The 25324-nt window shown below is 39.8% G+C and overlaps 1 protein-coding gene and 1 long non-coding RNA gene across 4 annotated transcripts in view; one reads left to right on the top strand and one right to left on the bottom strand.

The window, feature by feature from the left end:
* Window positions 1-11056, bottom strand: part of LOC133363154 (uncharacterized) — a 32180-nt gene extending 21124 nt beyond the window's left edge. Inside the window, exon 1 of the long non-coding RNA XR_009757601.1 lies at window positions 10906-11056. This is a non-coding gene — a long non-coding RNA (uncharacterized LOC133363154). The remainder of the gene's footprint in view (window positions 1-10905) is intronic.
* Window positions 11057-11235: 179 nt separating this feature from the next.
* Window positions 11236-25324, top strand: part of LOC133363153 (poly(U)-specific endoribonuclease-A-like) — a 52775-nt gene continuing 38686 nt past the window's right edge. For 2 of the 3 annotated variants that reach the window (XR_009757598.1, XR_009757600.1), the window contains exons 1-4: window positions 11236-11547; window positions 12120-12242; window positions 12404-12595; window positions 22602-22703. The gene's annotated coding sequence lies outside the window, so the exon portion shown is untranslated. Of the gene's footprint in view, window positions 11548-12119; window positions 12243-12403; window positions 12596-14882; window positions 16113-22601; window positions 22704-25324 lie in introns of those variants that run through there. The other variant, XR_009757599.1, reaches the window with a different exon arrangement.

Below are 25324 nucleotides of genomic sequence, written 5' to 3'. Positions count from 1 at the left end.
GCACATTCCTTACTGATGTTTGGCTTGCCTGATGACTCTTAGAGCTGTTCTAGATGCCCCCTGGCATTGGTGAAGGATTTTGGGGAGGTGCAGGGGCACTGGAGTGGGAATTGAAAATCTCCCAGAAATGAATGGAATATCACCTGAAGCACTTTGAATACTGCCCAGTACTTATCAGTGGCATCAGTTCACACACATCCATCACCCAGTGATTAAATGTATAGTAATCAACTAATAAGAAATCAAATCCTGAATTTGGAACCAGGCCTAAAGATAATGGCATGAAGTCACAGAGAAGCATTAACCCTTTGAGAGTGTCTCAGTAAATCTGACTTAAATATGACTCTATAACTGACATTAATGAATTCTGACTGTACCAAGTTCTGTTGATTATCCTCCGCCAAATAAGTCACCACATTCCAATTTCCTCTATGGCATCGGCCTTCAATTGGTAGGTCGGGCCCACACCTAGGTAGACTTTCAGCTTAACTTAAGGTGCTCAGATGACTTGTAGAGAAGGTATAGCTACAGTTTGAGGGTATAAATATTAATGCTGAGTGATAAGATCTAGAACTGATCTACAATGTATGAGGGTCCAAGTAGAAATACAGTAAAAATAATAAAAACCCATAATATACAAAAGGTTGTGTATTGAACTCAGTAATAATGATATAAAGACACAAAATGCAATGAGGTTGAAAAGAAATAAAGTCTATGAAGTAATCATGAATAAAGGCACACACTAGTAGATATAAATCCATTTCGGCTACATGTCTTCCTCAGATCTCGTTATAAATGTATTGTCCTTGGCCACAAAGTTGTAATAACTAATATATAAAGGTCAGGATCCACATTTGGTATTATGTAAATGCGAAGATCTTTGTATGTTTACTTTTAATTCAGTTAGTCCTCATGCTTTGAATAAGAAATATGATTTATCTTTATTGATAACACTTGTTTCCAATTAAGAATCATGTGCCTTTAAAAGAATCTACAGTTGTTGCATGGTTGCAACAAGCCTTTTCTTTGGAGGAGTGTTTGAAAGATATTGTTATGAGCACGGGGGTTGGGTTGGATGATTCCTGTGGGTCACCTTTCCAGCCTCTGATTTGGAATCCTGTACCTTCGAATGAGGAACTCTCTGCTGGTCAAATGAGTCTTTTGTTAACCAAATAGATTGGCCAGGTAAGATAATGGGCCGATCAGTTGCCTAGCAATGGTGAATGGGCTAGGGAGATCCTTTTGTCATTGAAACTCTTCAGGAGAGCCTCCTTCCCCCCCCTCCTGGAGCCCAGGAGAGTTTTGTGTTTTTAGTGTGTCTAGATAATTGCTGGGGCTGCAGGCAGGCAGAGAGGCTGACTCTCTGCATCATGGCTATAGGATGCCCCTGCAAATATAATACTGGAAAAGCTGGTTATTAGACTGCTGACGTATTGAACACCTCCATCCTTGAGCTCAGGTTGGAATGTGTGTAAATAAACAAACCATATTTCATAAAGACACCGCACTCTCCGCTGACCTTCTTCCCAAAGGAAACCAAACCTGGATGAGCGCAGGGACCCCCAAAATCTCACCGCTCGGAGATTGGGGGAAGCATGCAACAATATTGTTGCTTAAAATTCTATAGAGAGCAATCCAAATGCCGGGAACTGGCATAAGGGGGGCTGGTGGAGGAGGAGCTGGCAGAAAGCATTGTGGGAACCTCCTCCTGCTTGGGAGCCTCTGGCTCAGCTGAACATTGGCTCCATTTGGAGCCTTATGTACAAGCCTGCCAGGAAGTCCTGGCTCCGACGAACAGGCCTCCAGGGGAGTAAGTGCTCCCTATGGAAATTTAAGAAAATAATTTTACTGTGCTGACCTTTTGGCTGGTGGAGTTTGTGGGGGGATCAGGACCTGGGGAGGGGTCTGAATTTGAGGAGGCTCTTGCATAAGGCCCCCTGTGGCTACTCCCCTGCCCCCATTTTCAGGGCTCCTGATGGCTTCTGCAGAACCTCTGTCCACTGAGCTGGCAGTCCCTGGCAGAACCCCAGTGGCGCTGGCAGGCTCGTAGTGGTGCCACAGCTCAGTCGCAGTGGCAGTCTGCTACCAGCGGAGACTGGCACAGCCAAGAGCCTGCCAACGCTCCTGGCGATCTGCAGCATCCAACTCACCCCAGCCCAGCAGAAAAGTGAGTTGGATTGCACCCTTATTGGGTAAGGTTTTTTTAAATTAATATTAGTTGTTAAAACTTCATTGTAAGAAAGTTTCAGTAAAGTAATAACTTGTATTTACAGCCTTGTACATTAATTTAACATTTGCAAAACAAATAATAATATGGAAACAGCTGCATATACCAATCGTGAGAGGAATTCTACACTTTTAAAGAACTTCTTATCACTCCTGCCAAGGACAGTATATTTATAACAAGATCTGAGGAAGACATTTAGTCAAAACTGATGTGCATCTACTAGTGTGTCACTATTTACGATTACTTCATAGACTATTTTTCTTTTGGACTTAGTTGCATTTTGTATCTTTATATTATTGAGTTTCATACAGAACCTTTTGTATATTGAAGGCTTACGTTATATGACAGATGTAAACTGGGAATGGTGAACTGCTTCCCTCAAGTGTCCTTTATAGGAACTTACTGATAAAAGACCTGATTTGGGCTTTAATTTATCTACTTGATAAACCAGAAAACCTTATTGATGCTTTTTCCTCATTGCAGATTCGGGTCTTTCAAAATTGTGCCAGTATCAAGTTATTAATATCTCTAAAGTGCATTATCTTCTCTCTAAAGAAATCACTAAGAGTCTTGCCAATTTTCTTATCCCAGTTGTTTACTGCAATTAGGGTTGCCAGGTCAGAAGCATCCCAAATACTGAGATTTCGGGGTGGGCCCTAGTGATGTCATGGGGGTGTCCTAGTGATGTCATAGGAGCAGTCCCTAGTGATGTCATTAAGCATGATACATTAAGCATCAACCACACTTGCTTGGAGCATACCACTCAAATAAAAGAAATTCTCTGATTAGAAATTAAGATAGAAATCTTAGCTAAATTAAGGTATTCCCAAGTCCAGTTGAAGTGGCGGAAACATTCCTTCTCATGTGCTTAGAAAGCTTGGGTAGAGAACATTTAATCTGGCCTACTTGCTTCTGGCAAGAAGGGTTTAAACGCCCTCAGGCCAGGCTACTCACCAGAAGGTCATTGTAGGAATAAAGCCTAGTGTTGTGGAAATGTTAGATGGGAGCACTCAGGTGCAAAGATGGATGCCCCTGAAGGCTTCAATTCTAAACACACTTACTAAGGGACTAAGCCCCATAGAACTCAACATGACTTATTTCTGAGTAGATATGGTTAGGATTGTGCTGTTGGTAAGACTTAACTGGCAACAATATCCATATCCAAGTAGGGTTGGATTCCTGCTTGGAATGCCCTGCCTTCCTTTTAAAGTGGCTGCTCCAAACTTCTTTACAGACTTGACCCTTTACTGCAGAGAGAAGTTTGAGAAATGAGTAAGAGTTAAGAAGATTCTCTACCCTTTCCTTCCTACTTTGGGAGCAGCTATAAACTCACTTTGACAGGGAACAAATTCCAGAGAGAAAACACACATGGTTTGGTCTACCTTCACAGGCAGTAACCTGGGACCAACAGCAATTGAAGCCACACTTCCCAGTATGTGAATTCTCTTTTACTACTATTGGGCAAGAAACAAATCATCATGCAAATAACAAGGTGCATCATCAGTGGGTTTATGGAGGTTGAGCTGAATGCATGGAACCACTGTTGTTGCTTCTATGGATGTAAGGGAGTAAGTCAGAAGAAAATGAAATGCAAATAGAAAAAGAAAAGACAGTGATAATTTCCTAATTGCAATACCATACCAACCACAAGATTCCTATGAGTAAGACAGAACATTCAGCATCCCACAACCAGTCAGGATTCCTAACCAAAACTCAAAAAATCCTGGCAGCCAGTCAGCCAAGGTCACAAAAATCCCCATGCAGCACAACCTGACCCAGGGGCTGCAATTAGTGCAGAATGCTGTGGCACAATTGCTGACATGAGTGAGACCCTATCAGCACACAATACCTCTGGCTCTGAAATCTTCACTGGTTGCTGATTTGCTACTAGGCCAAGTTCAAGGTGTGCTTTCCCTGTTATGGGTGTCGCATAGTACTTGTTCTGCTCTTTTAAGAAATCAGTCCTTTAGTGTGGCAGTACCTACACTTTGGAACTCCCTGCTATTTACATTAGGCAGGTGCTTCATTGTACTCATTTTGGCACCTGCTAAAAACATTTTTGTTTATGCAAGCCTACCCAGGCATGTAGAAGCTATTATGTTTTTAAGCTGTTTTTAACTCATTGTTGGTTTTATTATTTTAAATGTTTTTAAATACCTGTCTTTATTGGTTTTGCCAATACTTTTATTGTTTTAATTTCTTCTATAAACCGCTTTGAGGTTTTTTTTCCAATAAAGCATTATATAAATGTCATAAATAAAATACATAAATAAATTTCAGAGTCACTGTGGCCCTTGGTCTCTTTACTCTTTTAGGAACAAAAGGCATCTGCGTTATATTGAGTCAGGCGATTTGATACCACCTAGCTCAGTACTGATGGCATGGACTAGCATTGGCTATCTAGTATTCCAGGCAATAGTTTCTTCCAGAGATTGAATTTTGGACCTTTGCATGCAAAGCATGTGCCCTACCACTGAGCTATAGACCAGTTTTTAAAAATATCTTTTAAAATTGCTCTTTTCAAATCACTAACAAATGCACAGCATACTAGGGCAGATAGGCACCATTCATTTAAGCACATTCAACATACATTTGAAGCACATGAATCTCACCACAGAATCCTAGGAACTATAGTTTGGTAAGGGTGATGGGAACGATAACTGTGAGGGGGAAACTACACTTCCCAGGATTCTTTGGGTGAAGTCATGTGCTTTAAATGTGAGTTGGATGTGTTTTAAATGTATTGTGTGGATCTGCATTACTTCATAAACTTTGCCTGCATATAAATCATTTTAATTAAATTTTAAAATGGAAATAAGCTATGAAGTTTACTGGGTGACCATGGGCTATGCACCATCTCTCTGCCTTACCTGCCTCTCAGGGTGAAAACAACAGAGGGGGACCATGACCACCCCAAGAAAGAAGGCCACACTTAAAATATATAGGAAATAATTTGTAAACAATTTACAACCATAGTGTGAAATTAAATACATATCACAACATAGTATGAAGAAATATTTATATACGCATGAATATCAAAGATGTTTATTATTTACACAACCTGTAAAGATATTTATAGTGCAATCCTATGCATGTTTACTCAGAAGCAAATCACAAAGTATTCAATGGGGGTTACTCAGACAGGGAAGCATGCACAGGACTGCAATTCAGATATAAGACATTTCATTCACTCAATCCAAAATTCAGAATCATGCCACTTTAATAATAATAATAATAAAATTTTATTTGTTAGTCGCCTATCTGTCCGAATTAACGGACACTCTAGGCGACTTACAGCAACATAATAAAATACAATACATTCATCAATTAAAACTAACATCAAAAACATCAATTGATACATCACAAACTAATCTAGCTCAAAGTTCCTGTAGGCCTGCCTGAATAGCCAGGTCTTTAAAGCTCTGCAAAAACTCATCAGGGAGGAGGCATGTCGAAGATCGTAGGGGAGAGAATTCCAGAGGGTGGGAGCCACTACCGAGAACGCCCTCTCTCTGGTCCGCACCAGCCGAGCTGTTTTGGCTGGTGGGACCGAGAGGAGATCCTGCGTGGCTGATCTTGTAAGGCGGCTTAATTGGTGATACTGGAGGCGGTCCTTTAGATAAACCGGGCCGAAACTGTATAGGGTTTTAAAGGTCAATACCAACACCTTGAATTGGGCCCGGTAAACCACTGGTAACCAGTGAAGATCTATCAACACCAGGGTGATATGTTCCTGGCGACGGCTATGCGTAATCAGGCGTGCTGCCATATTCTGTACCAGCTGAAGTTTCCAGACTGTCTTCAAGGGTAACCCCACGTAGAGCGCATTACAATAGTCTAAGCGAGAGGAGACCAGGGCATGTATCACTCGTGGGAGTAGCTGTACAGGAAGGTAGGGTCGTAGCCTCAGTATCAGATGTAATTGAAACCAAGCTGCCCGGCTCACTGCCAAAACTTGAGCCTCCATGGACAGCTGGGAGTCAAGAATGACCCCTAGGCTGCGGACCTGGTCCATCAGGGGTAATCTCACCCCGTTAAACACCAAGTCGATGTCTCCCAATCTTCTCTTATCACCCACGAGTAACACCTCGGTCTTGTTGGGATTTAGCTTCAGCCTGTTCTCGCCCATCCATCCACTAACGGATTCCAGGCAATTGGACATGGTATCCACAGCCAACTCTGGTGAGGACTTAAATGAGAGATAGAGCTGAGTGTCATCTGCATATTGGTGACACTGCAGCCCAAAACTCCTGATGATAGCTCCCAGCGGCTTCATATAGATGTTAAATAGCATGGGAGAGAGGATAGAACCCTGTGGCACACCACAGTTAAGAGGCCAAGGGTCTGAAACCTCATCCCCCAATGCTACCCATTGGTACTTGCCTGAGAGATAGGAATGGAACCACCGTAAGACAGTGCCCTCCATCCCTAATCCCTCTAGGCGGTTTAACAAGATATCGTGGTATCAAAAGCCGCTGAGAGATCCAGAAGGATGAGGAAGGTGTATTCTCCCCTATCCAACGCCCTCCTTGTATCATCTACCAGGGCGACCAAGGCTGTTTCAGTTCCATGTCCAGTCCTGAAGCCCGATTGGAATGGATCTAAGTAATCCGCTTCATCCAAGTGCGTCCGTAGTTGTTTAGCCACCACTCGCTCTATCACCTTGCCCAAGAATGGTAAATTAGAGACTGGGCGAAAGTTCTTCAACTCTTGGGGATCTAAGGAGGGCTTTTTCAAGATGGGCCTTATCACTGCCTCCTTGAGGGCTGATGGCATTGCACCCTCTTCCAAGGATGCATTTACCACTGCCTTGATCCCTTCACCCAGTTTCTCCTTGCAGCTCGCAATGAGCCACGAGGGGCAAGGATCGAGCAGACAAGTGGTTGGCTTCACAGTAGAGAACACCTTGTCCACTTCCTCAGCGAGAAGAGGCTGAAACCGATCCCATCGGACCGGAATGCAACTGGCCAATTCTGGCCCACTTCTTGTACCCACGGCATGTGGAATCGTGCACTTTAAGCTATTTTGCAACTGTTTTATGCTTGTTTTATGGTTATTGGATTTTAAATGGTTTTATTTCTTGTTGTGAGCTGCCTTGGTTTCCAACCCTACCTCACAGGGTGGTTGGAAATATTCCATATACACATATACTGGAAATGTAAAAATACATACATCCCATATACTAGTTTATTGTTAAAACCAGTTGGCCATTGAAGAACATTTTTTTAAAAAAAGTATTAGTTTCCTGCCAAATAAAAGCAGTGACCCTTAAGTAAGCCCTGCCTAAGTGCTTAAGAAAAAAAGGGATTGGAATCGGAGAGAAAGATTTACAACACAATCCTTTTCTATGTTCACTCAAAAGTCCCATTGATTTTCAGCACAATCCTAATCATGTCTACTCAAAAGTAAGTCCTACTGAATTCAATGGGGTTAACTCCCAGGTATGTGGAATTAGTATTACAGCTTTACTCCCAGAAAAGCTTCATATTGGGAAGGTTTTCAAAACAGGTTATGAATAAGACAAATAAACTGCCCTCTTCAACAGTCCAGTAAAATTTACACTTGTTTGACTCCTTAATTAGAAATATATAATACTGCAGCATGCACACTTTTTAAAACTTCTGTTCAAATATTATTTGAAAGATAAAATGTATACTGTCATTTTTGCAAGTAATTAAAAAACCTGCATGTACACTTTTCTTATAATTAAAATTGTTTACTGTGTATGCCAGCCAAGATCCTGCTGTGATCTTCTCTTTTAGTGCAATCCTATGCATGTATACTCAGAAGCAAGTCCCAATCCTGTACAGAGAAAGTACTCTTTATGCTGCTAAAAGCTATATATTTACTGGAGGAATTATTTATTAGTTAGTCCAAAGATCATTACAGCAAAGGTCAGGTACAAAACATTAGAACATTAAAACGTACATATACACAAAGTCATAATCAAAGTTATGTAAATATAATTAAAACAAGTATCTTAATCAGGACTATACAAGAGAGCAAGTGACCAGAGAAGGGCGTAGCCTTTTAATGCAATAACCAAAGCCTTTATAGGCTCCAGACTGGGGCTTACTAGAATATTCTGGCTCTTTTGTTACTTTAATTAATTAGTTTAATTTTGCGGAGCAACCATACACAGTCTATTTTAAGTTTTAAGACAACTTTTAATTTGTTGATTGTATCTGCTTATTCACTAAATTTATTTTGGGATTCAGGAAAAGGTTTCAAGCTATTTGAAAGATAAAAGTCAGGATCATGTAACAGTTAGGACAAAGAACAATAGTGATTTCAGATATCCATTTCTAATCTCAAAGATCCTATTGTTTTGCTAATCTTCCACATCTTTATCTTCCTGAACTCAGCAAACCATAAAACAAGAATTAAACTGAAATACATGTTGCGAAGGTATAGAACTTCTGTCCTGTACTGCTTGCATATATTATGGGAATGGACGTCTTAATTGTGCATCTTGCTGCATCTTTTATGGGGATGCATATCTTTCTTTCTTTATTAAGAGAACTAGAAAAGGTCCTCAGATGCAAAGATGAATCACTGAACACTAAAGTCAGGATCATTCAGACCATGTTATTCCCGATCTCTATGTGTGGATGTGAAAGTTGGACAGTGAAAAAAGCGGATAGGAGAAAAATCAACTCCTTTGAAATGTGGTGTTGGAGGAGAGCTTTGCGCATACCATGTACCGCAAAAAAGACAAATAATTGGGTGTTAGAACAAATAAAACCAGAACTATCATTAGAAGATAAAGTGATAAAACTGAGGTTATCATACTTTGGACACATCATGAGAAGACATGATTCACTAGAACAGACAAAAATGCTGGGGAAAATGAAAGGGAGTAGAAAAAGAGGAAGACCAAACAAGAGATGGATTGATTCCATAGAGGAAGCCACAGACCTGAACTTACAAGATCTGAACATAGTGGTTTACAACAGATGCTACCGCAACTAAGAGGTCCTCTGTATCTTTAAAAGTTGTGCAGGGGGAAGGAAGAATTCCACCTTGTGGTTTTTCCCATTACAGGGTTGCAAGAACACCCGCACTTGGCTGACTTTCTCTTCTCCTAAAGATACAGGATCAGTCTCAGGCCATGAACCTGGCAACCCTAGGGAAAACGTCGCCCAGAGTGATGTACATTGCCCAGAGTGACTGGTTAGCCAGCCAGATGGGCAACTAAGAAATCCAATAAATAAATAAAACTCATTCTCAGTTTGGGGGATTCACAGTTTCCTGTGACCTACTAGGGTGGGGCACAAGATTGACAAGGCGAGTCTATATCAAGTATTAGCACAATTTGCACAAGTTTGCTGAGCCTGGAGGAAGGTTTCAAGGAACAAAGGGCTACTTGTGTGCAAGGAATGCTACTGAGAGCCCGGTGAGTTTAGGGACTGTTTCAGATTAGGGCAAGTGGATTGCCTTTAACCAATTTTAATTTGTCTTTGCTGCAAAGGGGCGTTCTGGGTCTCCGTAATTTTTGAGCATTGCATTTCTTTCTCTGTAACATTTGCTCATCTTAAATGCACATTTTTTACAGTCTTAGTAAACTCTTTATTTGCTTTATAAACCCTGTGCAGCCTCTTCTTATTTTAAACACTCACACCTGAAGCCATTATACCGTGGTACCTTAACAGACTTCAGCGACACCCCAGGAAAATTTGGAAGCTGATAAGGGACAGCCTTGTGAAAGTGTTTAATCCTTATCTGGTGGACATGAGTACCTAAATGGAGAAAGAGAGGGTGCAAGAGAGGGGTACACTCTTTTAAAGCAAGATCGTCCTTGCCTAGACTGCCTGGGATTCAGGGTAGTGGCATCACACATGCTGTTGATACAAACAGAACAGGCTGAATCAACTTCAGCGTAGAGGTATATTGATTTCTGATTAAGGAACGCACAGCAGTCTAGCTAAATTGGGCATTTCAAAAGAGCAACATACCATTAACACAGTAAAAACAGCTATTTAAAGAAGTGATAATAATGATGGTTTGCTTCAGTTAATGTGGACAAGTTTTATCACCTGATGTACCCCAACTTTTAACACACATTAGAATGATGTGGAGCTCAGTCTGTGTAATACATGGCCTACTGATGTCAAGGTAAATGGTACTACACATTATGGAGTGAGTGGCGGCACTCAATCCTGCCATTTTTTCAGTTGCTCCAAAGCCACAGAGAGTGGAAACACATCAGCTGCTTAAAAAGTTGCCATTCCATTTTTTCTCAGTGCAATTCAACCAATTCTCCCTCGATGTACATACCTTTATAATTTAATTCTCTTTGGATCCTAATGAATCCACTTGCACACCAGCGGGTGGAACAGATGGTTATGCTGTACACTAATGCACATTCCATACTGATTGCTGCCCCGCCCTTATTGTGATCATCAAACTCTCAACAGTTGTGCATGCATGCAGGGGTTTTCTACCTGCCCACATGCCCCCTTTTTAATGTCCTGATGTACACAAAATCTCATTCCAAATTTATTAAATTAATGCACATATGCAGTTGAGTATTTCCTTCAAAACATCTAGGCTGGTTCCAAGTTTGACTGAGTGCAAATTCAGAAGTGCAATTGCATATGTACAAAAATGCTGAGGCATTTATGCACCTTCATGCATTTGCACACAATTGAACGGTAAAATAAAGAATTTTTCTTTACCAAAAGCTTTCAGCTGCTTTTCAATCACATTGTAGGTGCTCTAGGAATCAGTAAAAGGTACTTCCTGGAGACACCCTAGGAAGCATTAGAAGATACTTCCTGAGAAATACTGTCCATCGAGGAGTTTTATATTCACAAATCGCATTCCCGCTGCTGTTCAACTGAGCACTTTTCCAAAAGTAATTGCTTTCCAGAGAGAAACACAAACCAAGTTAATAATTACCTTTTCTTGTAACCCTTTTGGTTTTTGTTCTAGCGAATGCTGATAACCCTTTACTCAGTGTTCTTAATATAAAGGACACATGCCTGAAACTCCATTGTGACAAAAGGGCAAATATTGAAGGAGTGAAGAAATGCAGCTTATGCTGAACTTTTTAAAGGATGCAGGATATTCTGAGTGGGAAATGTTGAATACTCCACTGCTGATTGTCCCAAGTTTTGGGTGGGTGTCATCACCTCTGCCAGTCTGGCTATTGTCATACACCTGCATAAGTGCGCTCTAGATTTAAGAGCCTTAAGGCTTCAATGCCATAGAAAAATTCGGAGGAAGCGTACAAAGAGAGGAGAGCCACCCTTTCCTCAACTTTACCATCTCTGTGGAAGGAGGAGGACGCCCTTCATGAGAGGACTGCTGGCTGCTAGGTAAATTTGTAAATGAAACAATTCAGCTGGCTTAAGTTTTGGAGAAGCTATTACTTTACATGATAAATATTTTAAATGTAATTTTTAAAAAGCATTATTGTACATTACCCTGTTGAAGTTACATTACTGTTCATTTGTGCAACACCCATGTATATATCAACATTGTATGTCTCTTGTTCTGATTAATGTTTTCAATACGTAATTTTAGCACTGAGTTCTTCATTCACTTTTAAAAAACAATATGTTTGGCAGGGCAACACATTATTTTGATTCCAGTTTGGTTGTAGGAATTTTATACCGCTGGTTCAAGCAAGTATACATGGTACTCCAATTCCTCCTTTTAACCCAACAACACCCTTTTTGCTTTGTTCTGGCTGAAATGTTACCTGTTCTCCAAGCTACTTCTCTGTAAATCTGCCCCAAAACACCACAGTATATCATTTCCATATAACATAAAGTTATCCATTTAGGATAATTTCAAACATGAAGCAATGTAACATATCTATCCTATTTTTTTCTTGTTATGGGTGGCCACAAATCTCTGATTTTAATTCTGATGTGGCCATCTGCAGGTACCCCACCAGACACTCCAATCACTGATGAAGAGAGATGGCCAACCCAGTCACCCCTTGAAAATGCCTCTCCAGTAATAATATTGGATGAAGATGATGAATCAAGCGGTCGAGTACAATCTGGTAATTTTTTTGGAGGGGTGGGGTTGTCTTGGAACAGTTACTGGCTATTGCTTAAGACACATTGAGACAACAATGTTTTCAATTGTCCACAGACCCTCCTATGTGACTATATTTTAGCTCTGCACATTATGGTAATTCATTATATTGCACAATTTTTCCAGTTGCAATTGTAGGCATTCTTGAACAACAACATGAAGATGAAGAGATGGCTGTCAACATGGACAGTCTCATCCCATTGCAAAGCAATGATGCCACCCAAACAGAGAATACCTCCACTGTAAACATGCAGACAACTACTGCAGAGGATCTTTTGCACAGAGCACAGTTTGTGGAGAACCGACTCGCTATCCAAGGTGAGCTGTAATCCAAAAATTTTAAAACTGAACTTTACTATAAATTCTGCTTTCAGCAGTATGCGTACATAATTAATTCTACATTGCTGACTATAACTTTTTTTTTACAATAATTTTTATTCAAATTTTCATAAAACATACAAAACAAAATCATAAAACATTCAAAGACAAAAAACAAAACAAAACAAAAATGATTAAACAAAAAAATAAAATGTTGACTTCCCATTTGTCGCAGATCAAATCAGTTGTAGGTCTACAATATATAACAATCCTGTCTCTTAAATTATATTATAAAATCACTTTCCTCCAGTAGTTATCTTAATTAATCATCAAATCTCATAAACATTACTTTATTCTTTCCACAAAAAGTCAAAGAGAGGTTTCAATTCTTTAAGAAATATATCTATCAATTTTTCTCCAAATAAACATGTCGATTAATCCATCTCGTTAATAATTATAATAATCTTATTGTCATAACCATAGTCCAAATAAACATATCGATTAATCCATCTCATCAAAATCTGTTAGGTCCAATAATTTCAATAGCCATTATTCCATTATCCGTATTAATTCCATCTTCCATCTTCAATAGTCCTGTTAAGTCCAGTAATTTCAGTGTCCAATCTTCCATTATCAGTATTCCATAATAATCTTGCTGTCATAGCCATAGTCATATAATAAGAGTCTGATAGGAATTTCCTCTATCCCAAATATTTTCTTGCCATCAATTCTGAATAAGTTGCTGAAATATTGTTGTAAAGTCATATCTGTGTTCTTCTTTTTTACAAAATGCACTGGCTCATCTCTTGAGAGTTTTTCCATTGTCACATGGCTGCAGTTAATTCCATAGATTTTCTCTATATCAAGCTCCATCACGTCATTCCAGTCCAGAAGATTATCCAAGCCATTGATAACTTTATCTCTAATATCTTCATTAATTTCTTCAGAGATAACATTAAATTCCAAACAGTAGATTTTATTTCTAATATCCATAAACTCCAGATCTTTTTCCAATTCCACATTTGTTCCAATCTCCAGGGCTTGTATCTTCCCTTTATTTTTTCTTTTCTCATCTCTGATCTCATTCTCCTCTCTCACAGGATCCCCTATTTCTTTAAGCTCCTGCGTCATTTTGCTCAGTTCAATTTTCAGCTCCTTACTGCCCTGTCGCAGGGTTTGTTTCGTTATCTCAATCTCATTCATTATTTTCTGAAACATAATTACTTCCAGATTCTCAGCCACTTTCTTGATTGCCATTTTTAAAACCACGAAAACAAAACAAAACAAAAATAAAGAAGAACCACTACTTATTTCAGCAACAATTGGGTTAATATTCCAGGCTTGATGACATCACAGTATAAACAGAGCAGCCTGCCTTATCTCTCTATGTTCAAGAACACAAAACAAATTTAGTTCCCAGCATCAAAACAGTTAGTGGCGTCGTGAAGAAGCAGATTCGTCAAAATAAAATAGACCAAAAAGAGAATAGTCCCAGACAATATAATGTTCCTCGGAATAGAAATCCCTCTTCTGTTTATATCTTTAGAATGCACTTCCAGGACAGATTTTTGCAATAAAAACAGAGATAAGCTGTTAATTTCGTGAATAACAGAGAAGAGTTATAGCTCACCCAGAAGTTCTTTAAAGCTGATTCATTTGACAAATCTCTTTTTGCTGCAACAATTTAAACCAAGTAAAAAAAATAATAGAAAGAAGGGTGCTTGCCTGTTAGTCCGTTTTCTCTTTGAAGAAAAGATAAACGTATCGCATTAATCAGATAGAGCTTGTTCGGAAGTCCGTCCGGCATTGCTGGCTGAACTTTTTCTCATAAATTAATGAAATCCAGTCCTCCCAACAAAAACAGGCTTTTGAGGTTGATCTCTACGTTTCTCCCTGCCCGGGAGAAATTTCATCAGTCAAAATAAAAAATGTTCTGACTGATTTATATCTGAATAAGCTTCTCTTGAGGTGGGAGCCCGTCTCAAAAGCAGGCACAAGCGAAGTCACCCTTCCCGGAAGTGATTGCTGACTATAACTTTAGGAAACAAAGTTCTCTACAATAACTTTGTTATTACAGTAATGTGTATATAAAGCTTCTAATATGTATAACATTGCATGTGTTTTAAAAGATATGCAACATGATCACAATTTGTACCTCAACTACTGTTCAGTTATTGCTGCATTGATAGCCAAATAAATAGATAACACATCTTTGCTGTTGTAACACCATAGAGGTGTCCTTTAATGTTAATCTGAATGGTGACCTTACCTCCCCCCCCCTTTATAGCTAATGGCTTTCAAAGAGTTCTGCATGATCTTGATGGGAAGTTCAACAACCTGATCATCCAACTCAGTAACAGACTACATGTTCTGGAGTCCATGTTCTTTTCAGCACAAAGAACAGCAAAGGAAGCACCTGTGAACCAATGAACATCTAGTTTACTATTTTGTTTTGTTCATGTTATATTATGTTAATATAGGCACAGATACATCACAAGATTAGTATATGATCACGAGTCTACATTCATAACATTCCACTCATTGCTTCCCACACTCCATTTTTCACACTCATTGCTTCCCACATAAATTGATGACAACTATATATATATATATATATATATATATATATTTAATGGTGCTGGGAGTAGGAAGGAGGACACTGTTTCCCAACGAGAGATACAATTGTCAGACTTACAGTGAAACCAGTATGGAAATTTTCAGATGATCGCTGGAATTGTAGCTCTGTGAATGGTATATTGTTCCCCTTGCAACTCTCAGCAATCTTAAAAAATTACATTTCCCAGGAATCTTTGTGGGAAGATGTGACAGTTTCAAGCAGAATAGTATGTATGTATGTATGTATTGTTGCGCGCCTCCCCAATCTCCAAGCGGTGAGATCTCAGAGGTCCCTGCGCTCATCCAGGGTTTGGTCTCCTTTTGGAAGAAGGTCAGCGGAGACTGCGGTGTCTTTATGAAATATGGTTTATTTATTTACACACATTCCAACCTGAGCTTAGGATGGAGGGGTTCAAGGCATCAGCAGTCCAATATCCAGTTTCCTATCAGTGTTACAGGAGGCACCCCAAATGCCATGGTGCAGAGAGCCAGCCTAAAAACACTCAAAGCACAAATGTCTGCTAGCTGCCAGGAGGGGGGGGGAAGGCTCTCCTGAACAGTTTCAATGACAAAAGAGTCTTCCTGGTCCATTCACCAGTTGCTGGGCAACTGATATACCCATTCTCCTACCTGGCCACTCTATTAGCTTAACAAAAGAGACTCATCCGACCAGTAGAGCGAGTACCTCATTACAAGGCACAGGATTCCAAATCAGAGGCTGGAAAGGGGACTTACAGGGATCAGCCACTTTTTGGTTGGATGTTATATTTAATTTGAAATGTATAACATTTCTGTTCTCCTTTTGTTTGTTTATTATGGAGAAACCCTTTTGTGTGCACTGTTTCAATACTGAGAGAGATGTAGCTAAGATCAATAAGTAAAACAGTTCTGTTGAAAAAAATACTGATTGATGTGTCTTTTGTTGTTCTATAAACACAATGTACCATGCCAATTGGGGCCAGTGAAATCCAATGAAGGTTCCTCTGTTACAGTCTCTGGTTCCCAAATGTTCCCAAGTGATGGGGCTTGGAACGGGCATGGTAATAGCATCATTAGAAGCATGGTTATAGTCAAAATCAATTTGATATGAGATGAGGGGCACAGTGCAGCAGTATAGCCTGTTACACCAACAACATTCTTCTTTCCTTTTGCAGGAGCAGCAGTTTGAATGAATGAATGAATAAATTTATTTCGGTCACAGACCAGCCGAGTTTATATAAATACCATACACAAATTACATCTTACAGAGAGAACCGCAAGATACAATCATGGGGAAAAAAGAATATTTGACAGTTAAAATATTTACTCCATGTCTAGTATCTTTTTCCTGCAAATAATGGCAGCTGCACAAAATGTGGCTACCTTAATGGTGACCATTGGATTACAATCAGCTAACAGGAAAGATAACCAGCTTCAGAAAGGAGCAGCAGTTTCTAGACATATGTTGCTGGTGTTTGTAGATAGGAGTGGTGGCATCTCTTCAACCTGCTTTCTTGTATTTGCTGTTTCCCCTTCAACCCCCAACCCCCCATGACTACATGACCAATTACTGGTTTTGTGTGACTAACTACACCTAGCATAGCCACAATGCCCTGCTTTCTTTTCCTGCAAACTGTCTTCTGCATGTTGGTGTAAGGATGCCATGTTTTCTCTGAGTACCTTGTGGTTCTCCCTCATCAGTGCCAAGAACCCTTCATTCTCCCTGGCACCAGCATGATCTTTTCTCAGGGAGCTACTGGATGTTACTGTCAGTGGGGAAATCTGTTTCTAACAGCAGCCATTCAAAACAGTCTCCCAGCTTTGTGTACATGTGTGCTTATGTTTTGATTTAAAGCACTTTTATAACACTGTTGGGGCAACAACGCCAAAATGTCCTCTCATAACAAGTTTGTGATGTCAATAGACACAGCACAAAAGGAAAAAAGGAGTTGGGGGGGAGGATGAAAAAAAAAGAACACCCAGGCAGCAATTTCATAATAACAAGCTCCATTTTTTGGCAGCTGTAAAGGAAAAATGGAAAACAACATTGTAGGAGAGGATGAGACATGTGGGAGTATGTGTGGATGTGTGTGATCATGTTTTTACTTTTCCACCACTGTTGGGGCAACCACCCAAAAATGCCCTCCCAAAACAATTTTGTGATGTTAACAGACACAGCAAAAAGGAAAGGGGGTGAGTAGAAAAAATAGTGCTATTTTTTTAGTAACAAGCTTCTTGTATTTCCCAGCTGTATAGGAGAAACGGCAAACAGAGTCAAGGAAAGGAGGACGCAAAATGGAAAGACAAGAAAGTAATGTTTCCTCCTCTCTTTGACTCTGTTTTCCATTTTCCCTTTACAGTTGGCAGCACAATCTTTTGTGACATGTGTTGGTGGCTAGAGTGCATGGATCTTCATATGTCTGAGAGACTGGGAGACCATCACTGAATGTTTTAGATTTAGACAAAAAAAGAGTTTACTGAACTTGCCCTCCCAAAAGGAACAAAATTATTGAGTAAGATACCTTTATTTCAATCATTGGCATATATTAACAATGTGTGCAATTAAATTACATTACAGCTTTTGAATTGCAACGTGCAGTAGACAGTCCGCAGAAACAATTTTTTTTTTGCAAAACATAACAATCAAATTAAGTTTACATAATGTGAGGCAATGCAGGAACTCTACTAGCACAGCAGTAAATGCTTCCAGGGCATTAATGAGATGTAAACTAAAGGCATACAAACCAATTTGTACTGTTTCGTAACATGAATCAATGCTATAATTTAACAGTAGCTGTGAAGAAGGGCATACAAATATATCTGCTCAGGTTTCAGAGCATCCAGTAATTGGGAACCTGCCCTGCGGCAGGATTACTGGCTTATGGCATCTGAGGGCTTAACTTTCCATGACACAATAACACACTTTACACTAGTAATCCACAAATCAACCTATCTGCAGCAGATACACAGAAATTTACTTCTTTACCCCAGCTACATTTTGCCTATCATTTTGGTCATAGTTACCATAGCAGAGGGTATTACAACCCACTCCTTGGCTTCCATTATATCCTACACAAAATCTCCCCTGGACTCACATGTGTTGTGCAGCACGACACATGCAGACACAAACAAGACCAAGTTCTCCTCTGCCACTGGGAGCCGTTCTGAAATTCTTTATTTTTTTTAACCTGCCGCAGGCCCTTTCAATTAAGAACAACGTGGTAATTCATCTTCCTTTTGTCAGCCTAAATAACAGAACCAAGACATGTGCTGTACTGATCTTCAGATATTCACTTTAAATATGTTTGCAATTTTAGTGACATTTCCTATGGTAAATTATTTCTTTTGCTTCTGTTTCTGTGAATAAGTACAGCAACACTTTGCATAATTTGCACTAAAGTGCAAAAACAATTGGGGAATAATGGCACTGGCTATTCTGTAGAATCATCTCTAGAGGACATGAGGAGTGTCTTAGTTTGCAGAAGACAAAACAGTGAGAGGTGAAATATATTCTGGCAAGTTTCTGTGTGTGCTCTATGATTTTAATTGACCATGCCCATCATTTCTTAAATGGAGTGGTTAAATGGAGCAGGCTAAGTTTGTTTTTTTTCCACGAAATCTAATACGCATTTGCCCCACTGGTTTGACCAGGAATGCAAACAAGCAAAAATACATGTAAAACAATTATACTTACAATATAGACGTTGCAATTCTATAAATCTTCCTTTGGAATACTACAAAGCTAAAAACGAATATAAATTAATAATAGCAAACAAAAAGAGACAATTCCAAAAGGCAGGCTGGAACTCTCTAATACAAGCAGTTAAATCTAAAAATACAAAAAAGTTTTGGTCTTTAGTATCTGGAAACCTTAGGCCTACAAACTACATTCCCTGTAATATCCCCCCCTATATATGGGAAGAACATTATATAGCTACGCAGAACAATGTATTACACACAACACCAAATATCTCATTCATCTTTGATCTAAAATCGGTGCCACTCTGGAATCCAGTTTCCTATCTTGAAATAATAGACCTAATTTCTCAGCTCAAAGCGTCAAAGGCACCGGGAGGAGATAACTTACCTCCAGAGCTACTTAAAAATCATCAGGATTGGTGGGCTCTGGTCTTGGCCAATCTATTTACTTTAATAAATAATACAGGACTTATTCCTCCGGCTTGGAGTGAAGCCATAATCATACCAATCTACAAAAAAGGTCCCAGAGAAGACCCTAATAACTATAGACCAATCAGTTTGCTTTCTGTTATAGGAAAATTATATGCTATCTATCTGAAAAACAGACTGGTTTCATGGATAGAAGAAGAAAACATTCTAGGCTACGAACAGGCAGGGTTTAGAAGGGGTCGCTCGGTAATTGATCACTGCGCCCTATTATTCCATCTGGCGGAGAAGTACAGGAATCAAGTGGGCAGTGGCTTATACACAGCGTTTGTGGATCTAAGAGATGCCTTTGACTCAATACCTAGGAATATTCTATGGAACAAATTAGCAAATACAACGATCGAGAAAAGACTGCTGTTTCTTAATTACAACCTTCACAAAAACACCTCCCTCAGAATTCGCTGTGGTATAGAAGGAGGGTTGTCTAATTCCATCCCTATTATGAAAGGTGTAAGGCAGGGTTGTGTTTTAGCACCCCTGCTTTTCAACCTTTTCCTTAACGATATGAGAAATAGCTGTCTTTCCCCTTCCTTCCATTCTCCTAAGTTTAATGAGCATAGATGTCCAATATTGCTCTATGCCAATGATGCGGCCTTACTAGCCTTCTCCAGAATCGGCCTAAAACACTTGCTTCGTGCTTTTATGGCATATTGTGCACAAAACCAACTAGCCATTAACTATAGTAAAACTAAAATTATAGCCTTCTCCAAGACACCAAAAGTCTTCAACTGGTTAATAGATGGGCAAAGAATTGCCAAGGTACCCTCTTACAAATATCTGGGCATTACGTTTCAGTCAAAACTCTACTGGAATACGCATATACGTGGGGCAATGATGACAGCCCAAAACACAACAAAAAATATCATACGATACTTTTTCACTAAAGGGGGACAGTTTATTTCGGCGGCCATACAAGTGTTCAACACAAAGATTATTCCCCAGTTGTTATATGGGGTCCCTCTTTGGATTGCTGCCTTTAAACCACCTTTAGAAGCAGTGCTTTCGACCTTTCTGCACCAAATTTTAGGACTACCAAATTGCGTCCCGAGTGCAGCGATGAGATTGGAACTCTGCTTAACTTCGATCGGTTGTAAGGCCTGGATACTAGCCTTTAATTATTGGTGTAAACTTGCATACAACCAAATCCCAGGATACTTAGCTAAAATCTGGGAAGATACGTTTATTTCCAGATGGATGTTATCGTACTCTGATAAACTCTCTCATTTAGGTCTCTCCTCACAATATCTAGCTTCTCTTGACATAACTACTGCCAGAAATACCATATGCTTCAGACTAAAAGATATAGACAAACCGATACAGCAGCAGCCTTTAAAACTTGTTCACCCTTGTTCCACACTTTATCCTTTGACCCCCTTAAGTATCCAAGCTATCTTAATTATCAGTTAATTCCCAAATATTGTCATATGTTCATAAAAGCTAGATTTAACTGCTTAAGTTCTTCAATAATGGATGGTAGATATAAGCGAATTCCGTATGATCAACGGCTATGTTTGCGTAATGAGGGGGTAATGGAAACGCTTTCTCATACCTTGTTGGATTGTCCATTATATACTTGGGAACGTCATAATTATATTTTTCCAATTATAGAAAAATACCCTAGTAAATCTTCTAAGGAACTCATAACCTGCCTCTTGAGCGGTCTGAACGAACAATATACGAGAGCAGTAGTTAGATATCTGTATGTAGCTCAGCTTAAACGTTCAAACCTTTTAGAATGATTGTATTAACATTGAAACTCTAATTATCAGATCCCTTGATGATACTTGAGAACAAATATTTTATTTATTCTTGTAACAATTACTTTAAATTCCTTTTATATTTTTGTATTAACTCTGTATTATTTATTATTTTGTTTTAATCCTATTCCCACACTTCCAACTATTGTATATTAACCGCTGATTTTTATGGGTCTTTGACCGCAAATAAACTTTGTATATTGTTTTTTTCCAACAGCTAGATTCATTGCTTAAGTAGCAACATATTGTAATCAGTCTAATTTTACATCAAAGCTGCAGTTTCAGATTCAACTGTTAATGCACCCAAAAGAGAAATAGAATATACCCTCCAGTTTGAAATGACCTTCTTCACCATTGTGTGATATTGACCAATAAAAAGGCCTTGAAAATAATAAAAATACATATGACACAGATTTCTAGGATGAATAATGAGGGAAATATAATTTTCTAGGTTAGTTTCTCTGTTGAAACACAGGAAAGAAGCAAAGTAAGAACGCCAACAACATACAACATACAAAAATGTAATTCTTCATCTTTGAAGATGCAGATGCAGATGCACTCACCATATGTTCAGAGGCACATATTACCAAACTCTTCCAAGCTACACAGGAAGTGGATTGGACTGTGAAAGACAAACCCAAATTGTGTTTGCATTTTGACAAATTTGTAAGGCAGTACAATATCTCAGACAGGAGGTCAGGTCTCCTGCTCCCCTGGTGCATTCACTATAGCTGTCCAATTTCTCTGCTTTTTAAAGTTTGATAGAAATATTTGTTGCCTATAGGTACATTATTAAACGTATTATTGCCAGTTAGTGAATACAGCATAAATTTGAAGAGAGTGGTGATGGCAAGAAACAGGCATTGCCTGGGCAAAAATAGTACAGACTCTATGGATATTGGAGAGTGTTCCTATTTGATGGGGTAACGCAAACAAGAGTAAACATATAGTATGCTTTCCTTTATTTATTATTTATAACCAAAAGTGAAATAAGGTCATAGCACAAGTTTTATATATGGAAATACATAGGTTCATGAGCAGTGTGCATGTGTATCTGGATAGTGTACAGTTTCAGCATATCATGTAATCATTGCTTGACAGCTGCATTTATTCTTTAGAAACACAAGTAAAAACTGTATGCATGCTCAGAAAGGTGAAAAGTGTTTTGTGCACAGGTGAGCTCTGTCTGTGTGTGTGTGTAAGGTGACTACTACATAGATACATTACATCAAGCGTAGTACACTGCACATCCATTGTTTGATTAAGTACAATAATATTTTGCCCATCTTGTACACATGTCATAGTAACTAATAACTGAATTGTGATAGCCAGGACCTTGTTCCAATATTATTATTATTATTATTATTATTATTATTATTATTATTATTATTATTATTATTATTATTATTAATATTAATTAATTAATTAATTAATTAATTAAACTTCTACCCTTCTCTTCCTTCCTGAAGGAGCCCTGGGTGGCAAACACAGGAAACATCTGGAAACAACTTGAAAACAAAAATCTTTAAAACATCTTCAAAATAAACGGTCTTAAAAACATTATAAAAAAGGTGAGCTTCAGTTCCTTAACTTGAAAGACACTGTAATTTCACTGTGCACATACATCTGCAAAAGGAGCAATGGAGGTTATAGTACTGTGCAAGCCATTTTTACCAAGGCAATCTTAACATTTCCATTCACACCCAGAGATGGTTTCCTTAGGAGGGACTGTACATCACACGTTTCTTAACTATGTGATGTGCATTGGGTGAGCTGGGCGGAAGTCAGTGGTTGATGCAGTGGAACAGCAATGCCTGCCATAGATTCATCATCTTCAACTGAAGATATGTGGCTATGAACCCATTCCTTTTCAGTCACTGGGCTTGGAGGTATAAGTTGTGAAGGGGGAGTGTAGCTCTTAAGGCTTTCAGAGGCTGGCAACAGTTCCTGAGACTCATCCCAACAAAGAACCTCATTACTTTCCATTTGCTCAAAGGCTTTCTGTGGTGGGTCAAACTAACAATTTTATTTGATTCCCGTCCCTTGCTTATATCGGGCACTGATTGACCTGCATTAGTAAGTGGAGGTCTAATGGCAGTTGAAAGAGGTAGTGTTCCAGAGGTAGTGTGCAATGGGGTGTTGAGTACATTGTCTTTTTTGTTTGCCTTGTATCAAATTTGGAGTGTCATGGCTTCTAACAGTATTAATATTTTCTTTAGCAGCAAGAGTGCCATTTTTAGTTTTGCGCTTTCTACAGACCAGTGTTCCTTTATTTACCTGTACTGCTGATGGGGTAACATCACTGCCAACTACCTCAGGTTCTTACCTGTACAGATGTGGCCTGCTGCGACATTGTCCGTGACATTCCATCATGGAGAGTCATGAGATTGCTGAGCAGGCCATTGGTTACCTCAAAGGACTCTAGAAAGTTTTAATTACCCCTAGAGTCCTGCTCCTTAACATTCAACATATTTTCCAGCAAAGTGCTATCCCTATCACACTGTTGCTGTTCTTCAAAGTTGTCATGCTGTGTCCTGAACTTGGTCCTTGACTCCTCTATGACACCCTGAATTGCAGCCTCAGCCCTCTGATTTCTGTTCTTCTGAGAATGCATATGTGCAAGCCTAGTTGCTGGGGACAGTGTGGAATGAGAATTGGCTGTTGTAGTGTCTGTATGAGAAAAGGAATAAAAGAACTACAGTTAATGATGTATTATGTTTATATCAGTACCAAATCTGAACATGGCTAGTCAGCAGCAACTGTATTTCATTATCTGTAGCCTCCTCCCCCCAAAAAAACTTTAGTATGCAACACAATATGTATCTGGGCTACTTTAGTATGCAACACAGTAAGGATCTCCCAGAGATCCAAGATCCTAAAGCTGCAAAAGGAATTTTGTAACTTTTAGTTATAAAACTTTTCAGGAATATTTCTGTCAATAATAACTCCGCAGTCTCTGGGAGAATGACAAGAAAAATGACATTTCCCTGAAGGTGAATGCAAGTCATAAATAGAAATGGTAGTAAGTTTAGTGTGTATCTACTAATTCTGTAACTGAGTAGCCATTTGCGACCCAGGGGTGAAATAAGACGCAGACACAATATGATGGGTTAAATAACGGGCCACTTTATTAAACCAAATTAATATTATGACAATGAACCTGCAAAGGGGAACATAAGTGCGGGATTCAACTGGTGAGTCAGGCAAAGCCTGCTTGCAGCTATTCGGGCGACCCAAACCCCTATTGGGCAAAGGGGTGCAATCTGTCAACCCCTTGCCCTGACCACACTCCAATTGTGTGTAGGGAGGCCAACCTGCGTCACCGTCCCCCGGTGCCGTGAAACTCCGGGTGGATGAGACCTGTTGGCCCCAAAGGCGACCCGTATCCTGCCCTCAGGCCGTAAAACCCGGAGCTGCAGGCCTCCAGAACCGCCTATCACCTCCAAAGGTGCCTAAAGGTGTCACCTAGCTGCCCTTCACCTTCAACCTTTCCCGCACTTCCTCAATAAAGCGACCATTAAGTATTAAATTCAAACAGCCAAATCAACCTAATAACCACAGAAAAAACACCCGTACTAACCCTGAATGCCCTTCCTGCTAACCACAGTATGGAGTAGGCAAAAGAAACCTGCCGGCTAAAACGCAGGCAAGCCAAAAATTCCTACTCGGCCCCAGAGGCGACCAAATGAATCACACTGCAGCAGAGGGAGGGTAGGGCGGGTGCCACAATTATGAAGAGGGAGTGGGGGCGGATGGCGCGAGCCTAAATAAGCTCATATGCCCCGCCCCCTCTAGAAGCGCGCCGTTACTGCATCACCCCAGCCGGCGCGCTTGCCCTCTTCAGGCATGGAGGCTCAGGCTTCACCCAGTCCGCAAACACGCTCCACAACCAGTAAGTCCCGGGTGCGAAGCGGGGTTGCGACCCAGGGGTGAAATAAGACGCAGACACAATATGATGGGTTAAATAATGGGCCACTTTATTAAACCAAATTCATATTATGACAATGAACCTGCAAAGGGGAACATAAGTGTGGGATTCAACTGGTGAGTCAGGCAAAGCCTGCTTGCAGCTATTCGGGCGACCCAAACCCCTGTCGGGCAAAGGGGTGCAATTTGTCAACCCCTTGCCCTGACCACACTCCAATTGTGTGTAGGTGCCGTGAAACTCCGGGTGGATGAGACCTGTTGGCCC

This window comes from Rhineura floridana, chromosome 8 (genome assembly GCF_030035675.1).
Source record: "Rhineura floridana isolate rRhiFlo1 chromosome 8, rRhiFlo1.hap2, whole genome shotgun sequence".
Taxonomy (NCBI): Eukaryota; Metazoa; Chordata; class Lepidosauria; order Squamata; family Rhineuridae; genus Rhineura; species Rhineura floridana.
This window is presented reverse-complemented; position numbering and strand designations above follow the sequence as displayed.